The 22,122-nt window shown below is 41.7% G+C and overlaps 1 protein-coding gene across 6 annotated transcripts in view; it reads right to left on the minus strand.

The window, feature by feature from the left end:
• tango2 (transport and golgi organization 2 homolog (Drosophila)) overlaps positions 1-22,122 on the minus strand; it is a 186,074-nt gene that overhangs the window by 128,433 nt on the left and 35,519 nt on the right. The window contains exon 2 of one of the 6 annotated variants that reach the window (XM_041203173.1): positions 1,611-1,754. The exons of 4 other annotated variants lie outside the window; for them this stretch is intronic. The gene's annotated coding sequence lies outside the window, so the exon portion shown is untranslated. The remainder of the gene's footprint in view (positions 1-1,610; positions 1,755-22,122) is intronic. One more of the 6 variants, XM_041203174.1, reaches the window with a different exon arrangement.

The raw sequence follows: 22,122 nt of genomic DNA on the forward strand, positions 1-22,122 counted from the left end.
CCACTATCTCCAAAATGGTCCCCATTGCTACTTCGGCCACTTGCCCAGCTTCATTTCCTAAGACTAAACCTAGAATTCTGCCTCTTCTCTTTGGGCTTGTTACATACTGGCTAAAAAAGGTCTCTTGAATGCATTTCAAGAAATTAGCACCCTCTGTGCTCTTCACACTGTTTGTAACCCAATTCATATTAGGGTAGTTGAAGTCCCCAACAATGACTGCCCTATTGTTTTGGCACTCAGAAATTTGCCTACATATTTGCAATTCTATCTCCCTCTTACTATTTGGGGGTCTATAGTACACTTCTAGCAGCGTGGCTGTCCCTTCTTTATTTCTGAACACAACCCATGCTTCATTTAGTGTATCATCCCTCCTCACAGATGTAATTGATTGTTTAATTAATAATGCACACCCCCAACCTATCCTGCCTGAAAAGTCTATATCCAGGGATGTTGAGCTGCCATTTTTGCCTCTCCTTTAGCTTATTCCATTATAGCGATGATATCATGCTGCCATGTGTCTATGTTCTCAACTCATTGACTTTATTTACTCTGCCCCTTGCTTTAACCACTGCCAAATTCCTGTGCTGTACACTTTTTAACCTGTGCTGCTTCTGTCTTTCATAGTCACTCACTAATTCTCCATCTTCAGTTCGCTGCTCTGAATTTGCCCTCAGGTTTCCATCCCCATGCCAATCTAGTTTAACACCCCCACCCTGCCAACAGCACTAGCAAATCACTCTGCAAGGATATTCATCCCAGTCCTGTTCAGGCGTGGACCATCCGGCTTGTACAGGTCCCACCTTCTCCAGAACCAGTCCCAATATCTCAGAAATCTGATGCCCTCCTTCCTACACCAGCTTTCTAGCCATGTGTTTATTTGCTCAATTCTCCTATTTCTATACTAGCTTGCCATGGGACTGGGAATAATCCTGGGATCACTGCTTTAGAAGACCTACTTTTCAACCTCTTTCCTAGCTCCCTAAAGTCTGCTTTCAGACATCCTTGACCTTGGCACCAGGGAGGTGCCATAATCCATCACATCCCTGACCTTGGCACCAGGGAGGCAACATATCATCCTGGAGTCACGGCTACAGCCCTAGAAATGCCTGTCTAATGAATCCCCTATTACTACTGCTATTCCCCATTTTTTTCTCCCGCCCTGCACAGCTGAGCTGCCTATGATGCCACAAACTTGGCTCTGACTGCATTCCTCCGAGGAACCGATGCCCTCACTAGTATCCAAAACAGAAAACTGATTGGTGAGTGGGACTCCAGGGGACTCCTGCACTACTGATCTAATTTTCTTGAACTGCCTGGTGGTCACCCATTCCCTTTCTACCTCCTAGCTCCTAAGCTGCAGTGAACCACCTCTCTGAACATGCTATCCATGTAGCTCTCAGCCTTGCGGATGCACCACAGTTACTCCAGCTGCCGCTTGAGCTCTGAAACCCGTGACACTAACTGCACATGTGGTCATTAAGGACACTGGTAGCGTCCACAACTTCCCACATATTACAGGACATGCATTCCACACAGCCAAGCTGCCCTGCCATGGCTTCAATTTATTTCCCTAGCATTAACTTTATTTTACTTATGCAACTTCATTTTACCTGGCCTTGACTTAACTCTCCCTTGACCAAGAATCAAGGTTGTTGACAACGTTTATCACTTCCTTCGGTCGCTTTTGTATCAGTCAGCTTTCCTTTGGCATATCCTCTGCGTCAGAGATCTTTCCATGCACCACGTCCTACATCCTCAAAGGCAGAAAAGGAATTATTTGCCACATGGACGACCTGCTCATCCATGGTGCTACCGAAGAATGGCGTGATCATAGAGTCTGGAAGTTTTAAAAATGCTTGAACGAGCAGGCTCACTCTGAATCAAAACTGAGAGTTTGTGAAAATCACTACCAAATCTTTAGGCCATATTATCACCAAAAAGACATTACAGCAGACCCCCAGAAGACCAAGGTAATGAAAGCATTTCCACACCCAAGTGTGTTGCTGACATACAAAGATTTTTAGGCATAGTCAACCAGGTGGGGAAATTCATCCCAATTCTGTCTGCCATCAACGAACCTTCAAAAAACCTGCTGAGAAAAGGTCAGCAGTGGTACTGGGGAGTTGAGCAGAACAATGCCTTTAACAGGATCAAAGAGCTCCTCAGCTCTTAAGATATGTTTGCACAGTATAACCCAAAACTGTTGGCAATAGTGGCAGCTGATGCATCATCGATGGGGCTTGGAGCCGTTTTTCTACAGTTCCATGAAGCTGACAGGAAAATAAAAACCAGTTTATTATACCTCTAGGTCATTGACAGGGACTGAAAAATGTTCCACAATGATTGAAAAGGTGGTGACATGGGCCTGTGAAAAATTTTCAGATTACTTAATATGCTTACAACTCAGGATTAAAAAGGACCATAAACCTTTGGTCACTCTCCTGAACTCAATGGTTTTGGCTAAGACTCATGCGCTATGACTCTACAACAAAGTATGTGCCAGGGAAATGTCAGATAACTGCCGACACACTGTCGAGAGCTACAGTTGACCAGTCTACACAATGAGACTGGAAAAACTCAGCAGGTCTGGCAGCATCGGCGGAGAAGAAAAGAGTTGATGTTTCGAGTCCTCATGACCCTTCGACAGTCTAGTTCTGTCGAAGGGTCATGAGGACTCGAAACGTCAACTCTTTTCTTCTCCGCCAATGCTGCCAGACCTGCTGAGTTTTTCCAGGTAATTCTGTTTTTGTTTTGGATTTCCAGCATCCGCAGTTTTTTTGTTTTTATTTTTTACACAATGAGACTTACTGCTCAGCTCAGTGGTGGAAGCATGTACTTCAGTAATAAGTACCCTACTTTGCAGGCAAACTCAGCAAAATTAGGGAAGCCCAGTTGAAGGGCACGGAATGCAGTCAGTCAGAACATACTGTAAGACAGTTGGCCTAAATATGTCCCAAGCAATCAGGTATAAAGACAATACCATGAACAACAAAAACATCTTGCAATTGATGATGAATTTTTAGTCTTCAATTACAGGCTATTGATCTCGAGAGCAATGTGAGAAGACATTCTCCAAAGTCTTCATGGTAATCATTTGGACATTACCAAATGCAGAGCACAGGCACAACAATCAATATGGGTGGCCAGAAAATTTGAAAGCCATTGAAGAATTTATTATGCCAAACTTGTTTCATCAACAGCTAAGAACCAAGAGAACCATCACTATCATCGACATTTCTGTCCAGACCTCGGCAAGGGCTAGGAAAGAATCTCTGACTTCAGAGGAAGAATCTACCTCATGGTCACTGATTATTACTCTCGCTGGTTGGAAATCAGCAGACTCCATACCATAACTGTAGAAGCTGTAGTAAAGCTTTGAAATACATTTACTTTACACATGGTATTCCAGACGAGAGTTTCTTGGACAATGGTCCACAGTTTCTGAATGAACATTTCTGACTGAACAATTCAGAATGAATAATTCACAGCGGAATATGGATTTCACAATGTGACTAGTTTGCCACACCATCCTCAGGCTGATGGAGAAGCAGAGAGAGGTGTAAAAACTATCAAAATGTTGATGAAAAAGAACAATGACCTAGAGTTAGCCTTACTCAATTATAGAGTATGCCATTATGATACAGTTTTTTGCCAACAGAGCTATTGATGGGGAGAAGGCAATAGACCCAACTTCCTTCATTGCAAAATAACCTCAGACCCAACATCACCATACCAAGATCATGACAGAGTAAGGTGTCACAAGCAAACGCACAAAGAGGAACAGTCTAGCTGGTACAATCGCCGGCATAGAGCAAAAACACTATCCAAATTCGTACCTGGGCAAAAGGTTGGGATAAGACTCTGTCAGGTGGAAGGAACAATCATAGAGTAAACTCAGTAGCAGTAATCATGCCTCATAAAAACACGACTTGAGGTTCTTCGAAGATATTCCAAGATATTCTTGGAAGCCATTAGGAGACAATTATTCCAGTGTTACCATGATGGGAATGACGAGATGGACTCTACAACAAACACCTCAAGAAGTGATGCTCGAGTCCAGGAAACGAGCGTAGAACCCTCAACCAAGCATACTCAAGATGAGATCAGGGAGAGTAGTTAAGCACCAGATAGGCTCAATCTTTGGGTGGCGGTGGCGGTCGGGGAGGAGGGGCAACATAAATGGTTTTACATGGGAACACCACCACCACCTCCAAGCCACTCACTATCCTGACTTGGAACTATATCACTGTTCGTTCACTGTTGCTAGATCAAAATCCTGGAACTCCCTCCCTGACAACACTGTGGGTGTACCGACACCACAGGGACTGCAGCGGTTCAAGGAGGCAGCTCAAGGGCAATTGCAGACGGGCAACAAATGCTGGCCTTGCCAGCAATGCCCATATCCCATAAATGAATAAATTTTTACAAACATAATATTTCTTAGTTGCTCACCTGTTCTCGTGAGCATTTCATTCATTTTTTGATCATTACTTTTTCTTTCATCAATAATGATTAGTTTCCTCCTGGTTTTTACTGTTTTGTAGGACTATCTTCTTATCCAGGCTAGATTCTTTCTCAGCATGTAGCTTTGGGTGGGATTTTCTCTGGAGTTTTGGGACTTTATTTTCAGGACCAGATAAGGATCCCGTGCCCACACTTGCCGGGTGCCAGAGCAGGATAGCTATTTTCGCAGAGGCAGCCTCATCATGGATTGCCTCTGTATTTGCTGTCCTAATAAGGCATGCAGTCTTCCAAAGCTGCCAACCCAATCACAGGACCGGCAATTCTCAAGCGTTGGTATGCCTGAGGTAAGCAAGCGCTGTTGAGGCGGGTAGGAGAACATGAGAGTGCAAGAAAATGGAGGTACCATCACAGCCATCAAATTATTTAAGTGCTCGAAGGCCCTCCGATCAGAGGGGAAACCTGCCCTCTTCAATTGGAGGGGCTGCAGAGGCATCCTTTGATGCCCACAGCCCCCTCTTTCAGGCCTTAAGCCTGTCACCCCAGCCACCCCCACACAAAATCCTGCTGGAGAGAGGCCACTTACATGGAGCTGGTGGGCTCCCTACGCAGTGGAAGGGGGTTTGCGAGGAAGGGTGGCAGTTGGGGGTTGCTTCCTGCTGTTAAGATGCTGACAGGTTATCTAAATTGCCTGAGGGTCTTAATTATTTAAATAGACTGACCGTCACCTCACTATAGGCAGCCAACCTGCATTCATGCCTACCCCAGAAATGCACTGGATGCTGCTTTGTTGTAACTCCCTGCTATTTTCCCGATGCTACTCCCACCCCCCCAAGCCTGCCACACTAGGCTGGGAAAATTCTGCCTGTTAATTCTCTCTCTCCACAGATGCTGGGTATTTCCAGAATTTTGTGTTTTTATTTCAGATTTCCAGCATCCACAGTATTTTACTTTTGTTTCTAATCTTTCTCGATGTTATGGCAGGCAGATGGTAGATGCCAAGCTGCCCAAATCCCAGAAGGAAACTTGAAGCAGCTGCCACAACTCTTTTTGCAATTTGTACTTATTTTGAGATGCGGGTTTTGAATTCAGTTAAAAAGGCCACTGAGTCTGATAGATTTCTTAGAAAACTAAATTAAACCTTTATTAATAGAAGAAATTATTTTAAGTACATACATAGATCTACAAATTACTACCATGATAACTTATAAATCCTGTAATTAATCTAAATCCCAGTTACACCACCATTAAGGCAACAGTGAGGCACATAAGTTTTTAAAAGACCTAGGCAGAGTAACACACAATGCCCTGAATGGTCAAATTCAAAGTGAGTTTTTCCCAGTTCCTTGTAAACAGCAGCTTAAGACTTACCTGCTGGAGGTTTTTCACACTTGTTAGATCTTAGAATGCCTGCTTTTACACACAGCCTTCTCTCCTTATTAGATATTTTCCTCTTTGAATGCAAATTCCCATTGTTTCACGGTGTCTTTGGACTTTTACCTCTCTAATAATAAAATCTATCATATTACCAATTTTACCAGTAATCTTCAGGAAAAATAAACACACTGGCCTGAATTTTACCTTCGGCACACAGAACATAATATGGCACACAATGGCATCAGATGTGTGGCCCGACATTGTGCACTTGCGCGATATTTCATTTGGTGGGCGCACAGCCGACTCCTGCGTGCACCCGCCGATAATTGAAAGGCTTATCAAGGCCATTAAGGACCTAATTAACTTGAAATTTACACTGCCCATCCAACCTAACGGTTTGCGGGCAGACGAAAATGCCAAGTGGCCTTCACATTTTTTCGGAAACCTCATCCATGAGCAGGATGAGGTTTCCTAAAGCTAATAATAATGAGATAAAAGCTTTATTTTGGAAATAAAAACATGTCCCATCTCATGTGACACAGGGGGCATGTTTCATTGAATTTTTAAAGTCTTTATTTATTTTTTTTTTAAAAAAAGTGCTTTAATCTCCTGGAGGCAGCTCTGTGCCTCAGGGGGCTTGAAGCGCTCTTTCTCACGCATGCGCGAACTGTGCGCTAGACCGACTCTCCCTCTTCCCCCAGGCAGCGGTCAACGCTATCGCTTGCAATCCATGCAGGGCAGGCCTTAATTGGCCCGCCCGCGTGAAATCATGGTGCGGAGCCGATCATGGGCAGCGGTTAGCTCCCCGACCGCTCCTGTCCGCTCAGGCCGAGCTCACCCAACTTGGGAAAAATTCAGGCCACTGTTTCTTAACTTCTCCTGCCTAGGTGAAACATTTCACTCCCTTTTTTGAATTCAGTCTAGTCTGGTTTATTTAAAAATGCCACATTCCTTTGTACTTATCTTTACCTACTTAACATTTCAAACCTAGCTTATCTTCTATGACCTCAAAGCCTTCAAACCAGCTGTCTTCAATTCAGTTAAGTCCCACACACACACCCATAGACATAGACCCTACTATTACTCTACAATAAATTACAATAGCATTATGAAAACTATATCTTCCTGACACTCGAAATGTTGTTCTTTTACCTTTCAGAATGAGTCCATGTGCTACTCAAACCCTTAAAAGCACAGAGAAGTTATTTTCAACACCAATTAACACTTCTTCCTGTGTTCTGACAGCTGTTGCATGGTCACCAAAGCCTTTCGCACTGCTTACTGCTGTCTGCTCTTCAGTGTTCTGATCTGGACTTTGGTCAGGCTTGTCCGTCAACACACATTGCTCTTCTGCACTCCTCGACAGTTTAAATCATGAGAATTGCAAGATCACCCAATTCAGGCCAATGACGCAATACTTGACAACAATTATAGATGACACGAGTTACCACTGAGGTAAAAATTAACTACCATAAAAACTGGTAGCAAGTATATATAAATAGAGACTGTGGATGTTAATGTAAGGCACATAATAAAACACAGTGATGATTTTTAATTGAAGGGACTGATAAGGCATTAAAGATTCACCTTCTTTCCCCCTCACCATATAAACAGCTACATGTTGGTGCTATTGCAATACAACCATGGCCAGCAGCAGTTTTAAAGCATGCAATCTTTTATATTTTTACTACCATAACACATTAATGCCCATTTGAAACAGCAGTCAGATCACCTGGTTCTAAGTTGCTGTCTATTCTGTTCTTCAGTTGCCAGAAAATACATGAGAACAGCATAGATTGATTTGGTTTCTGAATTTTTCTGCATTATTATGAGGAAGAACATCACATTATAAGTATACTAGTACAAATCTCAAACATAGGAGCATTCAGCTCCTCTATTGTTCTCACGTACAGTTAGATGATTTAAGAGATTCTTCAAGCCTGTTCAGCATCTACAACTGAAGCCAGGAGCATAATGAATACTCACTGCAGTAACACACCAGCAGCACAACACCAAGAGCAGTTCACTTGATCAGAGGTCCTATCATTGGACCAATATCCATTCCTAGCAGCAACCAACATTATTTCAACAGCACCTCCCAACTTTCACAGATTCTACAGCTGAGAAGGACAAGCCTTCATGAGAATACCATTGTATCCAGGCTTCTGTAAGTCACACACACCTTCCTGAATTTGGATGTATTTTGATACACCTTCATTGTCGCTGGAACAAAATCTAAGAACTTCCTGTCTAACATCACTGTGAGAGCACCATCATCAGGTCAATTAGAGGTCGCCAACAAAGTGGCTTTTCTAGCTTCACTCACATTCCAGAGAACAAATAACAACTTGCATTTATATAGCTCCTTTAACATTGAAAAATGTCCTAAGGCACTTAACAGGAGTACTATCAAACAAAATTCAACACCAAAGAAACATCTGGACAGATGAACAAAAGCTAGAAGTAAACGAGAGACTTTAAGACTTTGAAAATTACTGTTAAAGGATGCAAATGCTGACAAATGTGCTCGCTGCTATTCTAACTTAAATGCTCAGCCAATTTTGTTTAACTAAAGTTAATCACTTAAAAAAGTGAAGGCTCGCATGACATTTATTACCAGAACAGAGGTAAAGGATGCTACAAGTGACCTTTATTTGAAGGAAAATTTAAAAAATAAACTCCTGAAGAAGCTCACATTGCAGCAGAAATAATCATCATGCTTGAAAAAAAACCCCAGCACTGCACAACAACAACAAACATAGAACTTTCAGCACAGAATCAGGTTATTTAGCCCAACAGGTTTTTTCAGATATTTATGTCCCTACTACACAAGTTTCCTACTACACCTTCATCTAACCCAACAGGATATTCTTTGAAACTTGCTGCTTTTCAATATAATTTGCTTGTTCTCCTTTGGCTAATATCTATATTTTAATAAGTTTGTTATGGTTAGTGGTTAGCAGCACTGCACCTCAAAAAAGGATGGGAAAAATGGCAAATTGGCCAACTTTTAGGTGAAGCTGAGCCAAACAAAAACCAAACCTGGTATTTTGTGAACTGACAACCAGGTCATACAAGTGTATAAAAATTTAAAATTTCCGACAAATTAAGAAGCAACAATCAAGCTTTCTTGTGGGATAGTCTCAGTTTGCAAGAGCTCCTGCAGTGCTTGCAAAAACTTATATAACATGTCAAATATGATTTAAATATCTTTTGAGTTGACTTTAGATTATGGTTTTGCAGAGTCACGGATCAATCAAAAAATCTTTTTTCCTCACTTACTATCCATAACAACAGCAACTTATATTTACATAGCACCTTTAATGTAATACAACATCCCAAAGTGCCTTACAGGATAAACCAAAGTATGACACCAAACCACTTCGGGGTATATATATATTAGGTCAGATGACCAACGGCTTGGTCAAAGAGATAGGCTTTAAGAAGTGTCTTAAAGGAGGACCATAAGACCTAAGAGAAGTAGGCCATTCAGCCCACTGAGAAGATGAAGAGAGGTGGAGAGGTTTAGAGTCATAGAGGTCCACAGCCCAGAAAAAGGCCCTTCAGCCCATCAAGTCTGCGCCAGTCAAACAAGTACCTAACTATTCTAATCCCATTTTCCAGCACTTGACCCATAGCCTTGTATGCCATGGCATTGCAAGTGCACATCCAAATACTTCTTAAATGTTTTGAGGGTATCTGCCTCTACCACCCTTTCAGGCAGTGAGTTCTAGATTCCCACCAACCTCTGGGTAAAAAAAATTCTTCCTCAGATCCCCTCTAAATCTCCTGCCCCTTATCTTAAATCTATGCCCTCTGGTTATTGATCCCTCCACCAAGGGGAAAAGTTCCTTCCTGTCTACCCTATCTATGCCCCCCATAATTTTATACACCTCAATCATGTCCCCCCACAATCTCCTCTGCTCCAGGGAAAATAATCCCTGTCTATCCAATCTCTCCTCATAACAAACTCTCCAGCCCAGGCAACATACTGGTAAATCTCCTCAGTACTCTCTCTAGTGCAATCACACCCTTCCTATAATGCGGATTCCAGAACTGCACACAACACTCTGCTGTGGCTTAACCAGCGTTTTATACAGTTCCAGCATAACCTCCCTGCTCTTATATTCTATGCCTCAACTATTAAAGGCAAGTATCCCATACGCCTTCTTAATCGCTACCTTAAGGGACCAGTGGGCATGCACATCAAGGTCCCTTTGATCCTTGGTACTTACCAAGGTCCTACCATTCATCGTGTATTCCCGTGCCTTGTTTGTCCTGCCTAAGTGCATCACCTCATACTTCTCCAGATTAAATTCCATTTGCCACTGATCAGACCATCTGACCAGCCTGTCTATACGCTCTTGTCATCTAAGGCTATCCTCCTCACTATTTACCACCCTGCCAATTTTCGTGTCATCCTCCTACATTCAAGTCTAAATTGTTGATATATACCACTCAACATCAATCCTTGTGGAACCCCACTGGACACAGGCATCAATCATAAAAACGCCCCTCGACCCTCTACTTCCTGCCACTCAGCCAATTCTGGATCCGATTTGCCAAATTGCATTGGGTCCCATGAGCTCTTAGCTCAGTTACCAGTCTCCCATGCGGGACCTGATCAAAAGCCTTGCTGAAGTCCAAGCAGACTACATCAAATGCATTGCCCTCATCTACACACCTGGTCACCTCTTTGAAAAATTCAATCAAATTGGTCAGACATGACCTCCCCTTAACAAAACCATGCTGACTGCCCTTGATTAATCCCTGCCTCTCCGAGTGTAGATTAATTCTTTCCCACAGAATTGCCTCCAATAGTTTCCCCACCACTGAGGTTAGGCTGACTGGTCTGTGGTTCCCTGGTTTATCCCTTCCTCACTTCTTGAGTAGTGGTACCACATTGGTTGTCCTCCAGTCCTCTGGCACCTCTCCTGTGGCCAGAGAGGTATTGAAAATTATTGCCAGCACCCCTGCTACCTCCTCCCTTGCCTCACTCAACAGCCTGGGATATATTTCATCCAGGCCTGGAGATTTATCTATTTTTAAGCCTGCCAGACCACTTAGAACCTCCTCCCTTTCTATGCTAATTTCTTTAATTATATTACAGTCTTTCTGCCTGATTTCCACACCCACATTGCCCCTCACTTGTGAGCACCGACACGAAGTATTCATTTCGAACGTCTTCTGGCTCCACACACAAATTATCACTGTGGTCCTTAATAGGCCCTACTCTTTCCCTAGTTATCCTCTTACTCTTAATGTACTTGTAAAATAACTTTGGATTTTCCTTTATTTTACCAGCCAATGTTTTTTCATGCTCCCTTTTTGCTCTCCTGATTTCCTACTTAAGTTCCCCCTGACACATTCTATACTCCTGTTGAAGAGTCATACGGACTCGAAACGTTAACTGTGTTCCTCTCCGCAGTTGCTGTCAGACCTGCTGAGTTTTTCCAGATATTTTTATTTTTGTTTTTGCTTTGGATTTCTAGCATCCGCAGGTTTTTGCTTTTATCATTCTATACACCTCTTGGGCTTCTGCTGTTTTGATCCCTCGGTATCTGCCATAAGCATCCCTTTTTCTCTTCATCCAATCCTGTATATTCCTCGACATCCAGGATTCCCTAGGTTTGCTGGTCCCACCCTTTGTCTTTACTGGAATATGTTGGCCCTGTGCTCTCCCGTTTTCCTTCTTGAATGTGTCCCACTGCTCTGACGCAGATTTACCTATAAGCAGCTGCTCCCAGTCCACTCTGGCCAAATCATATCTGACCTTATTAAAATCAGCCTTCCCCCAATCTAGAACTCTGATTTCTGGCCCATCTTTGTCCTTTTCCATAATAACCTTGAATCTAACGGAGTTATGATCACTATCTGCAAAATGCTCCCCCACTGATACCTCTACCACTTGCCCGGCTTCATTCCCTAAAATTAAGTCCAGAGCCACCCTCTCTCTTGTAGGGCCTTCTATATTCTGGCTTAAAAAGCTCTCCTGGATGTCTTTTAATAACTCTGCTCCTTCTAAACCTATCCCACTATGACTAACCCAGTTAATGTTGGAGAAGTAGAAATCCTCCACTATTACTACCCTATTATTTTTACACTTCTCTGAAACATGTCTACATATCTGCTCTTCTATTTCTCCCTGACTATTTGGCTTCATTTGAGGAGCCTACTAAGATGTCATCCCTCCTTACTGCAGTAATTGATTCTTTGATCAATATTGTGATACTCTGTCCTCTTTTACCTCCTTCCCTGTCTCACCTGAAGATCCTATAACTTGGAATAGAGCTGCCAATCCTGCCCCTCTCTCAACCACGTCTCTGCGACAGCAATGACATCATACTTCCATCTGTTAATTTGTGCCTTCAACTCATCTGCCTAATTTGTCAGACTCCTTGCATTAAAATAAATGCCATCCAACCTTGCCAAACTCCCTTGCCTTAACTGGCCTTTAATTTCTATGCCTTCCAGACTCACTTGCTCTCTCTTCTAATTTTAGCTGTGCATCTCTCCCTGATGAACTTCCTCTCAGGAACCCATCCCCCTGCCAAGTTAGTTTAAACCCTTCCCAACAGCACGAGTAAACCTAGCAAACTAGTTTAGGGATGGAATTCCAGAGCTTGGGCCTAGGCACCTGAAGTCAAGACCAGCACAAACTATAGTTATTTTTCATTCCAGGAGGGGTCGTGAAATGACACTGAAATGTAACGCTGACATTTATTTTGCTGCCTAGTCTGTTTTTAAGTAGAAAACTGAAGAAATAGTCAATAGGAATGGTCATGGGATGGGACCTTTTACTTCGACCCTAGAGGACGGATGTGGCTTCAGTCTGATGTTTTGTCCGAAAGACAGCACCTCCAACAGCACATCAGTCCCTCACTAGAGCACTGGGAGTGTCAGCCAGATTTTGTGCTCATGTTTCTGGAGCAGAGCTTGAGTTATGACTCACATAAGACACTATCTACTGAGTCACCACTGACACCTATATGTATGGAACACCAATCTAGTGTGAATACCTCAGGGGACACTTCAGGTAAAATTGATGAACAATCAGTAAAAGCAGCAGCATAAAACTAAGTGACAGGGCAAGATGTCCCAAATCAATTTCTAATGGTTAGGATATTGGTTTTGCAGTTAAAAAAATTATGGCTTAATAGAATTATTTGTGGAAAAATAACAAAATTTCCTATATATATATATATCTTTTATTATATCGTTCACATGCTAATTGCATTGATTTCTGGTTCACCAGCTAGATCTAAAATTACCCCCCCCCCCCCCCCCAAGACTATCTTCACTAAAATTTTAGTATAATCAAAAGATGTTAATAGTCTTTCTGGTGAGGATAATTGCTCCTGGTCTCCCAGTGACTTCAACTGGAAGTGTGTGCATGCTTGGCAGGCAGTTAACTGAAGCTAGGATGAGGTTCGTCCAGTCAGTCAAGACACAAACAAACTTACAACCACTTGGGAAAAGTGCTGGATGACCTTGAAGTGAATCCCAGTGAGCAGTGGAGGCCTTCAGAAGAGATGGGAAGGGCTGAAAATCAACAGAGAAAATCTAAAAAGGGAAAAATAAGCATTTAAAAAAAAGATTCATAATACTGGAAGCAATAGTCATTAGAAATCTCAACCTTGAGAGTGAAAGACTGCAATTTTACACAGCCCATATGCATGTTTCATTAGCTAAACAAAAAAAAATTCTTGCCCTAATTCTAAAATAGTAATTGCTTCCCCTTTCATTCAAATGTACGCACACTGCCTAAGAGACCGAGTGGGCAACCTGCTTCCAGCACTCTGCCAGTTGCCAACTGTGCTGTATAAACTGTGCATGAACAGCTTAGGTACTTTTCCTTTTTAGGATTGGGCTGGTGAAGGGAAAAAAGGTTTCTATTTTGTTCAATTTCTATACAAGTTTACTCAGCAGAGCAATTCTCAAGAACAATTAAAGACGAGTAATAAATGCTGGCTGTGCCAGGGGCACCCACATCCCATGAGTGAATTAATGTGGGAAAAAAAAGGTTAAGGATTATATTAAGAAACAAACAGTTAAAAGGAATGGCAAAACATTTATATTGTGTTCAGCCTTCCTCCACTAATGTTGTGCAGCATTGCAGGCCAAGAGGTGCCTGTGAGCTCCTTTGAAACCGCTGCCAGTGCTTAACTGTAATTAAGTACAGAGTTGCCCTGGGCTGAATCACTTGGCACATTTCCCTTCATTCCTGTGTGGAAGGCCTTTGTGTAGCACCTCTCTTGACAAGGCTTGGCTAACACCAAGAACTTGCCTTGGGTGCAGTTACATAAAACACTTTTTAGATTTGAACTTCAATGATAAATTGCAGAGAAAACAAAAATACAAGTACATGACCAACTTGGCAATTACTGCTTCACAGCATATTATGTTATGCTTTTTTTTATTGTACATTTAAACTCTCTCAATGAAATTAATATGATGCTGTGAATTTCTGCTCCCATCCTTGATTGTACATTCTGACATTATGATCAAACTAAAAAGAGCTCCAATACAAAAGCAAAATACTGTGGATGCTGGAAATATGAAATAAAACCAAAAAGTGCTGGAAGGATTCACAGGCAGCATCAGTGGAGAGAAACAGTGTTAATGTTTCAGGTGGAGATGACCTTTTACCAGGATATGCTATGATGAGAGGTCACATTGATCTGAAACATTAACTTTTTCTCTCTGCCAATGCTGTTTGACCTGCTGGGCTTTTCCTGCTTTTTTTTTGTTTTTATTACAAAGCCTCTAGTCAGAGTGCTGTGCCCAGTTCTGATTACTGAGGCATTAGGGAGATATTGCAGCACAGGGAGCAGTATGGAGGAGACCTTTAAGGTTTACTCCCAAGGTTTGAGTTATGAGGGAGAAACTTGAGCTCAACTTTGAAATGAGATGATCTTATAAGCAAGGTATAAGACGGTAAATGACGTGGATAAATTAAATTGATTTTGCGATGTTAAAAGAAAGTCAGTAGGGCAAGGGACACATGTCCAAAGTTATAAAAGGCAAATTTAGAATTGCTCCAGGAAATTTCCAGATAAAATCATACGAACATACGAATTAGGAACAGGAGTTGACCACTCTGCCCCTCAAGCCTGCTCTACCATTCAATAACATCACGGCTGATCTGAATGTAACCTCAAGCCCACATTCCTGCCTAGCCCCCCAATAACCTTTCACCCCCTTGTTAGTCAAGAATCTATGTAACTCTGCTTTAAAAATATTCAAAGACTCTGCTTCCACCACCTTTTGAGGAAGCGAGTTCCAAAAGCACTCACCCTCCAAGAGTAAAAAATTTCTCCTCATCCTGGTCTTAAATGAGCAACCCTCATTTTTAAACAATGACAGTAAATCATGAAATTTGGAAATGGTGGGAGCAAGGGGGACAGATGGGTATTGTATCTTTCTGTATGAATTAAATAGATGGGCAGAATGACCTTCCTCATCTGTAATTATCATATGATCTTGTGAATTATCTATCAGAGCTATGATAACTAGCAAAAGCCTTTTTAAAAAGAGGTTACTATAATTCTATCAGTTTCCCAATCAGCTAGGACTTATGTATTGAAAATACTTATTTTGACAGTTATCTCTTAGCAGCTATTTAGACAACAGGATGGCCTTCAGATTTCACAGGTGCTAGCCTGCAGATTGGTTTGAACATAATGCCCCCAAGATGTCATTAACTTAGCTTTTCACTGGTAGTTTTGCTAACCAACAACATCACTGTGAAATATTGCTGTTTAAGATAAGAAAAATTCCCAAGAGAATGACACTTGGATACATTACCGTACCATTCACTGTTGTATGCTACTTGGGAATAAGGAATATAACCTCACACTCTTCAAAGTAATTTAAAGATACAATGTTAAAATAGGCACTGAATGAGGAATTCAGAGGTACAGAACTCTTGCAAATCCAAGTGCTGCATGAAAGCATGCTGGAAATGGGAGATATGGTCTTGCACAAGGTGAGCCATATGAAGTGACAAGATTCAGAGGAAAATAGACAAATGATGACTTCCACAGGTGGCTCACAAGTTAGCTTTCTCTGTTCATCCAGCAATGCCCCAATGGAACTAGTGGAGTGCCACAGGGATCAGTGCTGGGGCCACAGTTATTTACAATATATATTAATGACTTAGATAAGGGAAATGAATGTACAATCACCAAGTTTGTGGATGACACAAAAATAGGTGGGAAGCTAAGTGGTGAGAATGACACAAAAGTCTACAGAGAGATATAGACAGGTTAATCGAGTGGGCAAAAACTCAGCAGGTGGAATATAATGTGGGAAAATGTGAGATTATGTACTTTGGCAGGAAGAGTAGAAGAGCTGAAGATTATTTAAATGGAGAAAGACAGCAGAAAGCTGCAGCACAGAGGGATTTGGGGGTCCTCGTGCATGAGTCCCAAAAAGCTAACATGCAAGTTCAACAGGTAATAGGGAAGGGAAATGGAATGTTGGCCTTTATTTCAAAGGGAATGGAGTATAAAAATAGGTAAGTCATGCTAAAGCTATACAAGGCACAAATTAGACCACACCTAGAATACTGACCAGTTTTGGTCCCCTTGTCTAAGGAAATATGTACTGGCATTGGAGGCAGTCCAGAGAATGTTCACCAGGTTGATCTCAGGTATGGAGGGGTTTTCTTATGAGGAGAGGCTGAGTAGGTTGGGCCTGTACTCATTGGAATATAGAAGAATGAGAGGCTGCCTTATTGAAACATAAGATTCTTAGGGGACTTGACAGGGTATATGCTGAGAGGTTGTTTTCCCTTATGGGTCAGTCTAGGACCAGAGGGCATAATCTCAGAGTAAGGGGTCATCCAATTAAGAGAGATGTGGAGGAATTTCTTCGCTCAGAGGGTAGTCAATCTGTGGAATTCTTTCCCACAGAGGGCTGTAGAGGCTGGGTCATTAAGTATATTCAAGGCTGAGATAGACAGATTTTTAATCATAAGGGAATGAAAGGTTATGGGGAAAAAGGCAGGAAAGGGGAGTTGAGGATTATCAGATCAGCCATGATCTCATTGAATGGCAGAGCAGTCTCGATGGGCTGAATGGCCTACTTCTGCTCCTACATCTTATGGTATTAATCTCTGTTTACATATATATATGTCTCACTCTCCTGGAGTCACTAGCTTGAATTTTAGAAATCTGGCGGTTTGGAAAGTTCTGTTCATAGTGCATGGAAAAACTCTAAACTCTACAAAATTAATTTTATGTAATTAAATTCACAAAACGACACTTGCAGAGTGTCTTTTTTATGAATTTAATTACACACACACACAAAAAAAAATGTTTATCATTCAGCAATGGGGCTGTCACGTCAGTGTTTTGTATTTAATTGTAGTCTTTAAGGACACTGAAGAGCAAAAGGAATTTGGGAATGCCTGGATTAGAGTGTCTGGCCTTGTTATTCAGAAACTAAGTTCAGTAATTTTTTCTGTGAATTGACCATGAACAAGTAACAGAGTGAAATAATTCCAACCATGAAACTGGTGCGCTAACTGCATTCAGGACCATTAGAGGATGGGTATCTGGAATTTGGCGAGGACTCAAAATTTGAGTGAACTGAACCAGAACTTGGTCTTTTTACTTCAACTTCAATTCTAAAAAGACAAAAGCACAGATGATCAGAAACACAAAAAGTACAGCTTTTGGCTTTCCATAGACCGAAGATCTGAACATTCATTGCGAACAAGCACAGGCCTACTATTGTTCAGATGTGTCCTAATCTCTATTGTAACAAAGAAACAGCATACTGGGCAAATGAATACTATTCCTAAGGCATCGGCCCTGCACAGAAGAAAAGTGGATGGAGCACGAGATTGAACAAAATTAATGAATAACTGAAGCAACCACAAGGCATTAATCTAAATAAGAGGTTCAGATGTTGTTAGGAGCAAAGCTCGTGTTGTTTGGAACTGTGATGTGAATTTCGAAATTACATTAAAGCCGTGAAACTATTGTTTGGCATTATTGCTTTTAAGAATATAGATGGCCTTGTCTGGATGTGGGACAGAAATTTATGCGGTGCCAGTTTTTAGTGCTCACGCCCGCATGAAGGCCAACTGCCAGTGCATTCCAGGCCCTTCACAAGCGAGTGTTCACTCAAGCATGTTTATGACTCTGACATCTGATTTAACTTGTAATTCTCTGTCCAACATATACAGAAAGCTTTTAAAGCACCAGTGTCCTCATGAAAAAATATTCTGCAAATCTTTTATTGTCTGGGAATGCAGAAGAGCCATTGAGTCGTGTTCATTTCTCCTTATAATGATGCACCCAAGTGACAGAGTGCTGATGATTTATGTCATTTCCCCACTTTATACTTGCGCTAAGTTTTTTGAGCCTTCTATCATCTATGGGGGTTTCACCAAGTTTCTGTCATCATGGGCCACATAGGTACTTGTCATGAATTCTCTATCCCATGTAGATAGATTAAAATCACTGTTCTTGTTTATTTCAACTGATTAATGCCAACAAAGTTTGGTGTTTTGATACATGATTTATCCATGAGACATAGAAATAGAAATCACAGAAAAAAATTATGGTTCAGAAGGAGGCCATTTGACCTCTTGTGACTGTGCCAGCTGAAAAAGAGCTATATAGCTTAATCGCAGCTTCCAGCTCTTGTTCTGTAACCCTGTAGGTTACATCACCTCAAGTGCTTATCCAAACCTTTTTGAAATGTGATGCTGCTTTCTGCCACTACTATCCTTTCAGGTTGTGAGTTCCAGAAGCAAACCACCCTCCAGCTGAAAACATTACTCAACTCCCCTCTAATCCTTTTACCAATTACTTTAAGTCCATGCCTCTTGGTTACCTATCAGAAATATGACCTTCCGATCCCTCATAACTTTATTCACCTCAATTAAATCTCCCCTCAGCCTCCTCTGTTCCGAACAAAATTACAGTTGCAGGCCAAATGGCCTTCTCCTGCTCCTAATTCGTATGTTCGTACTCAATTTGCAGGGCTATGGAGAAAGAACAGGAAAGCAGGACTATTGGATAACTTTTTCAGAGTCAACATAATCACAATGGGCCTAACAGCCTCCTTCTGTGCCTCACAGTTATATCTGAGTGCAAATAGGACCGAGTTGGCAGAGTAGTCAGAGTAGTCAGAGTTTGAAAAGTTGGACCATTGGGGCTGAGGGGCTACATAAAGGTCTATGGACTATAATGTGCTGCATTAGAGTCATTTGAGAAAAAATGTGTCAAGCGCTTTTAACATGATTCAAAATTTACTCAATAAGGAAAATTAAAGGAATCTAAACCTGTCTTGTGGATCGTAACCTGCAACAATGCAGCAAAACTGAAAGGAACAAATCTGCTCCACGTCACAATTCTCCAGATTCGACAAATGGTCAACCATGATACGACACTCCCATGAATGTAAATCTTAATCCACAAGTCCCTCAGGTTATCTTTATAATTTATAGTGGCAGGATAAGCCGTTGATGAGGGGGCTTCACTTCACAATTAGGCGACCCAATTTGTGTAAAAACGGCTGCTCTTGTAACCTTCTTCAACACTGCATAATTTGAATTTAAAAGTGAATCATTCTTTCCTTATGATTTCAATGAGAATTGCCTGCAGAACTGTGCTCTGCCTAAAACAGAAATATTGCACTGCTAGGTTATGAAAGGGATAGAGTCCAGCCAAAGGCAAGCCATGACCTCTAAGATACAAGGGCAAAAACAGTCTGTTTCAAGCTCAGTAGAAGCACATAATGTGGAAACCATGAGTATATCGCATATATAAGCTCTTAGTGATCCAAGGCATCAAAAATCACATTAGCAGCATCTTATGAACACACTACGATCAGTCTTTAGAGAGTGAGATAAAAGCATTCTCAATTTATACATTGTGTTTTCAAAAGCTTAAATAAGCTATAGCAGCTTTTATTTTATTTGTTGTAACCCAGAGACAACTCACTCCTGTCACTGAATATCCAATGGTCACAATCCTGCAGTCACATTGGGAGGTTGCCCAATTGATGCCCTCCAGTGCTCACTCTACCAGAGCATCTGTCGCTCTTCTGAGCATGTTGTATTCAAATATATTTCATCAATAATCCTGCCTCAGCTGAAGCTGCACTTTAATTTCATCTCTTAAATCATGATTTTTTTGTATTGAAATGGTAATCTGATACTTTTACAACAGAAAATAAAACCACATAACTATTTAATTGGTTTGCCTCTGGTTTTAAAAAGATTCTCCAGCTCAGCCACAACCAGCCGATTTTATAGCCTCTGCCCAGTTTTAGCTCAAACCTTCGTAGAGGAATGTTGAAAATTACAACAGCAGTCCAACTGGACTATCAAATAGGGCATGGTTGCATCATCTGGGAAATATTAAGGGATACAGATCTCAGATATGTGCAATGTTCATTGATCTCAGCTGAGGTAGCAGAAAGAGCACTGCAATTGATTTTACTTGATAAGACAGGAGAGGAGACATGAGCAAGTGGTTTTGGTCTTTGATCCTGATCATTGCCCAATGACTCATGGTGGAAAGTGGGTATGTGAGAAAATCCAATGAGGATAGGATGAGGCTTGACTGGAATATTTCATCTCCCACCTCCCTTACTTGAATAGCCTGTTTGGTTTCCACAAAGCATGGTATTTAGGTGGGTAAAAACAAAAAAACTGCGGATGCTGGAAATCCAAAACAAAAACAGAATTACCTGGAAAAACTCAGCAGGTCTGGCAGCATTGGTGGAGAAGAAAAGAGTTGACGTTTCGAGTCCTCGTGACCCTTCGACAGAACTTGAGTTCGAGTCCAAGAAAGAGTTGAAATATAAGCTGGTTTAAGGTGTGTGTGTGGGGGGGGGCGGAGAGATAGAGAGAGAGAGAGGTGGGGGGGGGGTGTGGTTGTAGGGACAAACAAGCAGTGATAGAAGCAGATCATCAAAAGATGTCAACGACAATAGTACAATAGAACACATAGGTGTTAAAGTTAAAGTTGGTGATATTATCTAAACGAATGTGCTAATTAAGAATGGATGGTAGGGCACTCAAGGTATAGCTCTAGTGGGGTTTTTTTTTATATATATAATGGAAATAGGTGGGAAATGAAAAATCTTTATAATTTATTGGAAAAAAAAGGAAGGGGGAAACAGAAAGGGGGTGGGGATGGGGGAGGGAGCTCACGACCTAAAGTTGTTGAATTCAATATTCAGTCCGGAAGGCTGTAAAGTCCCTAGTCGGAAGATGAGGTGTTGTTCCTCCAGTTTGCGTTGGGCTTCACTGGAACAATGCAGCAAGCCAAGGACAGACATGTGGGCAAGAGAGCAGGGTGGAGTGTTAAAATGGCAAGCGACAGGGAGGTTTGGGTCATTCTTGCGGACAGACCGCAAGAATGACCCAAACCTCCCTGTCGCTTGCCATTTTAACACTCCACCCTGCTCTCTTGCCCACATGTCTGTCCTTGGCTTGCTGCATTGTTCCAGTGAAGCCCAACGCAAACTGGAGGAACAACACCTCATCTTCCGACTAGGGACTTTACAGCCTTCCGGACTGAATATTGAATTCAACAACTTTAGGTCGTGAGCTCCCTCCCCCATCCCCACCCCCTTTCTGTTTCCCCCTTCCTTTTTTTTCCAATAAATTATAAAGATTTTTCTTTTCCCACCTATTTCCATTATATAAAAAAAAACCCCCACTAGAGCTATACCTTGAGTGCCCTACCATCCATTCTTAATTAGCACATTCGTTTAGATAATATCACCAACTTTAACACCTATGTGTTCTATTGTACTATTGTCGTTGACATCTTTTGATGATCTGCTTCTATCACTGCTTGTTTGTCCCTAAAACCACACCCCCCCACCTCTCTCTCTCTCTATCTCTCCGCCCCCCACACACACACCTTAAACCTGCTTATACTTCATCTCTTTCTTGGACTCGAACTCAAGTTCTGTCGAAGGGTCATGAGGACTCAAAACGTCAACTCTTTTCTTTTCCACCGATGCTGCCAGACCTGCTGAGTTTTTCCAGGTAATTCTGTTTTTGTATTTAGGTGGGTGACTGCATAACATAAATATGAATGAAGAAGGCCATTGGCATGTTTCAGATCAAGTATCTAAAAAACTGTATTGGGTGAGAAATACTGAGAAGTCTTGGCAAAGAAATCAGAGGTGAGATCAGGAGAATTTCTTTTTTGATACACCAAGTTGTCATTATATGGAATGCACTGCCCAAAGGGAGGTGGAAACATGACTCATGAGTAGCTTTCAAAAGGGAACTGGAAAAATACT

Source organism: Carcharodon carcharias, chromosome 13 (assembly GCF_017639515.1).
Source record: "Carcharodon carcharias isolate sCarCar2 chromosome 13, sCarCar2.pri, whole genome shotgun sequence".
NCBI classification, from domain to species: Eukaryota; Metazoa; Chordata; class Chondrichthyes; order Lamniformes; family Lamnidae; genus Carcharodon; species Carcharodon carcharias.